The 6,760-nt window shown below is 32.8% G+C and overlaps 1 pseudogene; it reads left to right on the forward strand.

Annotated features, from left to right (window-relative positions):
• The first annotated feature begins 2,173 nt into the window (after nucleotides 1-2,173).
• On the forward strand, nucleotides 2,174-3,908 carry LOC124899441 (annotated as a pseudogene).
• Nucleotides 3,909-6,760: the final 2,852 nt, after the last annotated feature.

The following is a 6,760-nucleotide window of genomic DNA, read 5'->3' on the forward strand; positions in this document are numbered from 1 at the left end:
CACATCTAGACCGATAAATTCAAACACCAAATAGTAAACCTTACTTTTAAGTCATTACTAGGTTCATGTGCTATTTCATTAGTTGATTATTTAACCATTCAACTTTGTTCAACCTATAGTTTTTGATTTAGTTAGTCACCTTTACCCTTATTAATTTTTATTACTTAGCCAATAGTGACTTTAGATTCTTAAGTTATGACACCAAATTCTCTTATCATGGTCAATCCTCATAACTATCATTTACCAACAATATCCCACACTTAAAACATGTGCAATAGCCAATTCACCCCTTTTAAGCTATTAAAGGCAAGTTTTATAGATTATGAATTTACACAATTCCTCTATTTTTATCCACATTTATATCTTTATCTTGTAATTCATAAAGTAAGTCATACAAACATAAAATATCTATCAAGGAATTCATGTGACAACATATCAACACATAATTAGATCACTTTCGGTAATACCCCATAAGATCATATGCTAATTTCAATTCTTAATTGCATGTTAAGGGGTCCAAGGCATGAATTTTAGACTAAGTATAAAGGACAGTCATTTTCAAGATCCCAAGATTTCACGAATTTTATTTTTGGCCTTCTTGAACTCAAGATGTTGATTTTTGAGTTGAAACATATTTAGGGATGATAAAAGGATATCCCGAAAGAACTTTGGAATTTTTGAAAGGGTTTCGGAATATTTTTGGACAATAGAAAAGGCAACAACTCTCTATGATAGGGCCACGTCGTGAAAGCTATCGACTAGCCTCTACGATACAGAGGCTGCATTTTTCTGTGTTTTAACTAAATGATCAAGGGGTACTTTGGTCTTTATCCCTTACCCCCCAACGTACGATACACAATTTATATCACTAAAAAGGGTATTATTTGTCCATTCTCCATACGATAACTTATGCAAACCCTTTTTCATCTCTTAAGAATAAGAAATTCAAGCTTTCTTCCCCAAGAACTCAAGGATTCAAGCTTCAATTTCAAGCCTCCTTTAAGAGTTCATCCAATTGAGGTATGTGGGGATTCATCAATGGGTTTATTCCGCCCATTGAGCCCAAAAATCCCCCTTTTGATTAAAGTATGAAATTTTCTCACCTTTTATAAAATTATCGATGTTAAGTATGTATTTAATCCATGTTTTTCCTTAGTAATTTGAATTTAAGTCATGTCAACATGTGTTCCCATGTAAATTAGGTTATTTCATGCTTTGAATTTCAATTACCCATGTCATATTCAATTGATTCCATGTTAAATTATCAAGTTCTAAATTAAACTATGTGAACATGTTATTTCTCAAGTTTAACTCATCCCCATGTTCAGATTTATGTACTTTATTTACTTACTGGAACATATTACATTTTGGGTTTTTGAATTATGAATTCCTACTAGTGTTCTTGATGATATTATCGTATTTAATGTTATCAGTCAGTACTGAAGGGTTATGAACACCCAATACCTATGTGTTTTTACATGATTATATTTTCAAGAAACAAGTTAATCAGACCATGATTTTATTATCATATTAGGATCATCATATTCATGCTGAAAACTTATCAGTATAGTAGCATATCATGTTAAACCAATAATAATACTAGTGTTATTTGGGAGTAACACTTGGCACTAAGTAAATGCAAGGATGGCAGCTTCCCCGTCAGTTAGGCATGATTCGTTAGTAGCAATAACTAAGTTCCAGACCTATGGCACCACTGTAGCTTATGACGGGTCTCTCATCAGTTAGTCATGATACCCTTATCCTTTAGGACATTAGAATTGTGTATCCACATTGCCAGTCACGTTTTGGTACCCCTAGCAAGGCATCAACATCCTTCCAACTAGATTATAGGTTGGACCCCGATAACTCAGATTGGGGTATAGCTCCCACAGTCTCAGTTCAGTATTCAAACTATATAAGATTGGGTTTGTATGACCAAGGGTATAAATATCAGACATTCAGTTACTCATGCTTTATAGATTATCTCAGTCCATGTTTTACTTGCTCTTGCATTCTTGCTATTTCATGTTCATGCATTACTTCCCTTTTCTATAAGCTTTTCTTTTATTTTCTTTTATTTTTACATTGATAAAATACTTGTTTAATTATTTTAATTTGTTATAAATTTGGATAATGATGCTTATATTTTTCTGACAACTGTATGTAAAATAATATCAAGCATGAAGTTGAATTATCTAAAAAATTGGTGAGAAAGAAGATTTGTGAGCCTAACGAAGTTATGTATACAACCGTCATGAATGGTCTCAGAAAAGGGGGTCATACTCAAAAAACTTTTAGTTTGTTGTGGTTAATGGAACAAGGAAGGATTAAGCCCGACATATATATCTACAACATTGTCATAGATTCCTTTTGCAAGGATAGAAACTTGGATGATGCTATCAACCTTTTTAAAGAAGATGAAGCAGAAAGACGTTCCTCCAAACATAGTCATGTATTAGTTCTTGGTCAATGGGAAATTGTTAAGACATTTTTCTCTAAGATGGTGAACCTTAATATTTATCCAAATGTGCACACATTCAATATAGTAACAGGTGGGCTATGCAAAGAAGGGAAAGTTGAAGATGCCAAGGAAGTAATGAGACATATGATCGACAAAATTATAGAGCATATCACCTATAATGCCATAATGGATGGATATTGTTTGCGTAGTCAAATGGATAGAGCAAGGATAATTTTTGAATTCATGATATATAAGATAATTGAACGTGACATTAATAGTTATACCATATTAATAAATGGATGTTATATGAAAAAGAAATTGTCCAAGTCCATGCATATGTTGTGGTGAAATCAAGGGTGGCTCAAGGGTGAGGTTAGTAAAGTCTTTGCTTTAGGCCTCAAAATGTTTAATTTCTAAAATTTTGATTATATTTTCATTGTGACAATATTGAATAAAGTCAAAAAACTATCACCACTCAATAGAAGTATTTTGAAACTTTGAATTGAACTACTCAAGTCTTTATAATAATAAATAATATATTTACAATAACATCCAAGATAATATATTGAAAACAAATGGTTAGTGCCTTATAACTTGAATCAATCCTTTCTATTATAAATAATAATATTACTAGGTAAATATAATACTACAACTAAAACAACAATTACAGAAAAAATATGAAAAAACAATATTATTTTTTATTTATTGTGTATAGGTATATTTCTATGACCTTATATTAAAATTTGGCTTTATGCCATGGTGAAATTTCTCAAAAGGGATCAAAACCTGATACTGTTATGTACGCTACTATCTTGCAAGGTCTTTTTAAAGTTAGAAGAATTGTTGATGCAAAAAGAATTTATGCTTAGATGCTATCTATCGGGCCTTACCTAATTTGTACACTCATGCACTTTGCTAAATGGTAATTTTAAGTACGGGCTGGTTGAGAAAGCTATGTTTCTCCTTAAAGGTTGGAAAGAAAGAGAAAATATACTGCTATTGCACTGCATAATGTTGTCATAAATGGATTGTACAAAAATATTAAATTCGACAAAGCTCATGTTATTTTTAGAAGAATTCTTTCATTGGAGTGCTTTCAGATCTAAGAACATACATTGTATTGATAAATGGATTTTGTCTAGAAGGGTTTTGAGATGAAGCCAAAGGTATTCTAAGAAAAAAAATGGAAGACAACGGTTGTCTTCCATACAATGTAACTTACAATGTTGTTGTGTAAGGATTTCTAAGATGCAACAAATTAGTGAAATGGAAACTTTCATGAAGGAAATGATTGAAGGGACTTCTCATTTGATGCAACAACAATTAGGTTATTGGTAAATGTATTAAGGGAGAATCCTTCCATCCTTCAGATGAACCGGAGCTTCACTTGAAAAATAAAAATGAATATTTTTTGTGCTTGATTTATTCGGCTACGCTATGGTTCTGATACAATTTCCTTTTTATCCCTGCAAAAAAATGGCATCCATGCAATTATAGATTTTTGTTCAGTCTTGTCTGGTTTTGCTTCAAATCTTGATATCCTTCAATAACTCTTCTCTTTCACTTTCGTTACGCATTGTTTATCCTTGTGACGACTAATACACTTTTTTTGTTGCAAAGAATAAAATCTTAGGAATTGCTCCTAGATAGTTTTGTTTCATATCTACCTGTCTTGCCCAAATAGGATTTTCTACCACCTCCTAGTTTAATTTGAATGTGCTTTGGAATTTGTTCCACAAGTTTTTGATGAATTATATATGGCCTTTTCTTCATAACATGTCTTTTATTTTGAGCCAGTTTGAATTCTCGTCTATGTGTCTTATAAAGCTCATAGAATGCCAAGATTATTTGTTATATTGTAGATAACCCATAGCTAATACTCTCCCTCTACCCCTATTCTCCAAAAAACTAATAAACTATTCGCTATTTTGTAGGTTCATATATCTGTTTATTGGTATTGAAGCAGTGGTTATAATAGCATTTTAATATGGTTGCATTGGAGTGGAAACAAAGAACATTTGGAAAGGCTAAAGTTTTTTAACAATATATTTTTTTTATCAATATTTTTAAATTATAGACATTATGATGTTGGAGAATTTATGATTTGGCTCAATAGGAATATTTTTCAGTCAGATCTTGAGGTCTTACTTGTATAGCTTTCTATTGCGAATTTTCCTAGATGATTTGGATCATTTGGACTTAATCCAGAGTCTGTCACATGTAAGGTGTGATTTACAAGAACGGAAGTGGAAGTGGATGGTCACACTTGTTCCATGTGTAAAACTTCAAGTTTAACAAGTTTTGACTTTCGCCTCGAAAGGTTTGTCCTTTGAGCAATTATAGGTTAAAAGTTCCAGGCAACATATTTGTAAGTTCATCGGGTGTAATTCCCTCCATGTCAAGGAGAGATGTATTGGATTACATTTTCTATTTATTGCCTTTTTAATTTCTCCTCTTACCCTTGTTGCGCTACACTTAGCGTCAAAAGCATGGTGTTGTACTAGTTTATATTTCTTCATTTTTTTATTTTGTAGTGTTTTTGTAACTAGTATTTCCTCTTTGATCAACCACGAAAGTGAATCTATCATATAAATTTTTGTTGGTTGTACCTTCTTTGCTGTTTCTTTTATCTTTTTATTTACTTCCAATCTGAAAAATTAATCATACATATAAGGGTAACATGCCAACAAGTAAGATTACGATGAACAAAGCCAAAGAAGATGTCAATATTTCTAATCAATTAAGCATCAGGATTAAGTTAAGTTGGTGAAATTGAAAGTGAAGATTCATTTTCATGACCATGTTGTGGAAGATGGGAGTTTAGAGACAACACTAGTATAGTTTGATAAGAAGACATTGATAAAAGTGTTTCCACACCAATAGTCAAGAAAAAGCTCAAAAATTTAATAAGGCATACCACATATGTATACGAAGGAAAAAAAGAAACACTTTGCTGGATTAGAAGTGCGGCGTGGTGGCCATGCAATAGGTAGAGGTGACACCAATTCTAACCAAGTTTTTGGATGTGTTGTTATAGGTGGTACAAATCTTGGCAAGAGGGAGTCATAAAAAGATAGTCATACTTATTTCTATTCTTTCTCCAATAGACTCGAGGCAGAGGTAGTTGATATAGTGATCACAAGTATTATTCTAGTTTGTGACTTGATGGCTACAACCATATTCAATCTTGGTTCTACATTTTTTATGGTCTACCCATTTTGCTGTGTGATTGGAAATGATATATGATTAATTTTTTTGTCCATGTTTCCACCCCTTTTAGAGATTTTATAATTGCAAATAGAATCTACTATTTCTTTTTATTACATTCATGGGGTATTAAACTTACAGATAGATTATTTTGCCTCTGAGTGCATGTTTATCTAGGTTATGCTAACATTATAGTTTCAATTAAAACTAACTCACCAACTTTAGATTCTAATGTATTAATTAATGTTGAGTACCAGCATAGTCACTTCAATTAGTGGAATACAATAGGAACTCCAACCCATTGCTTTTGAGAGCTTTTTCCCGCTAAAGTTTTGTTGATTGATGAGGAAATCGAGAATTATGACCTAATCCAAGGGACTTGCGGTAGAGGGGATGTGCGCAAGGAGGTGTTGATGACTTGATAACTATAATTCTCTAGACTTAGATACTTAGGTATGATTATATGAGGGTAATCAACAACTATTAACGAATTTACAAATGCAAATTCTCGCTTAAAGGAGTCTAGTACCTACGAACCAACTTGAATAGTGTATGAGGATTTGACAAAAGGATAAGGCTCTCAACTAAGTTCCTACTTCTATTCGTAATGAAAATCTTATGATCAATCTAGTTGAAACACCCTGGGTTTTGGAAATTTTCTAAGCTTTGAGCTCAGTGCCTTGATTATGACTTGACCATATGAGTCGTATGGTATGGTTACGGATAAGGTGACCCAAATTATAAGGTTTCTAGTGGATGATGGTTTGGTTTCTGGTGTAGTTACGAGTTGATACGATTTGTTAGGATGATCCTTAATCAAATCAGAAACTTAGTGACTTAACTTGGGTCTGAGTACAAGTGGCTCACTCAGATAGGTTACAAGTTATTAGGAGAAGTAATAGGTTGTCCAATGTCTAATCCCTTTGGGTTCTATATTGGATATGACTAGACCATACGAGTCATATGTTCTAGTAACGAGTGGGATCATGGAGTCATGTGGTGGACAGTATATGGGTTTCCAACTCACTATCTTGGTGAAGACTCAAGGGTACGAGTTGTAAGTTGTGGTCACGAGTCAAGGAGTCGACGCGT

The sequence above is a fragment of the Capsicum annuum genome, chromosome 6 (genome assembly GCF_002878395.1).
Source record: "Capsicum annuum cultivar UCD-10X-F1 chromosome 6, UCD10Xv1.1, whole genome shotgun sequence".
In the NCBI taxonomy this organism is placed as follows: Eukaryota; Viridiplantae; Streptophyta; class Magnoliopsida; order Solanales; family Solanaceae; genus Capsicum; species Capsicum annuum.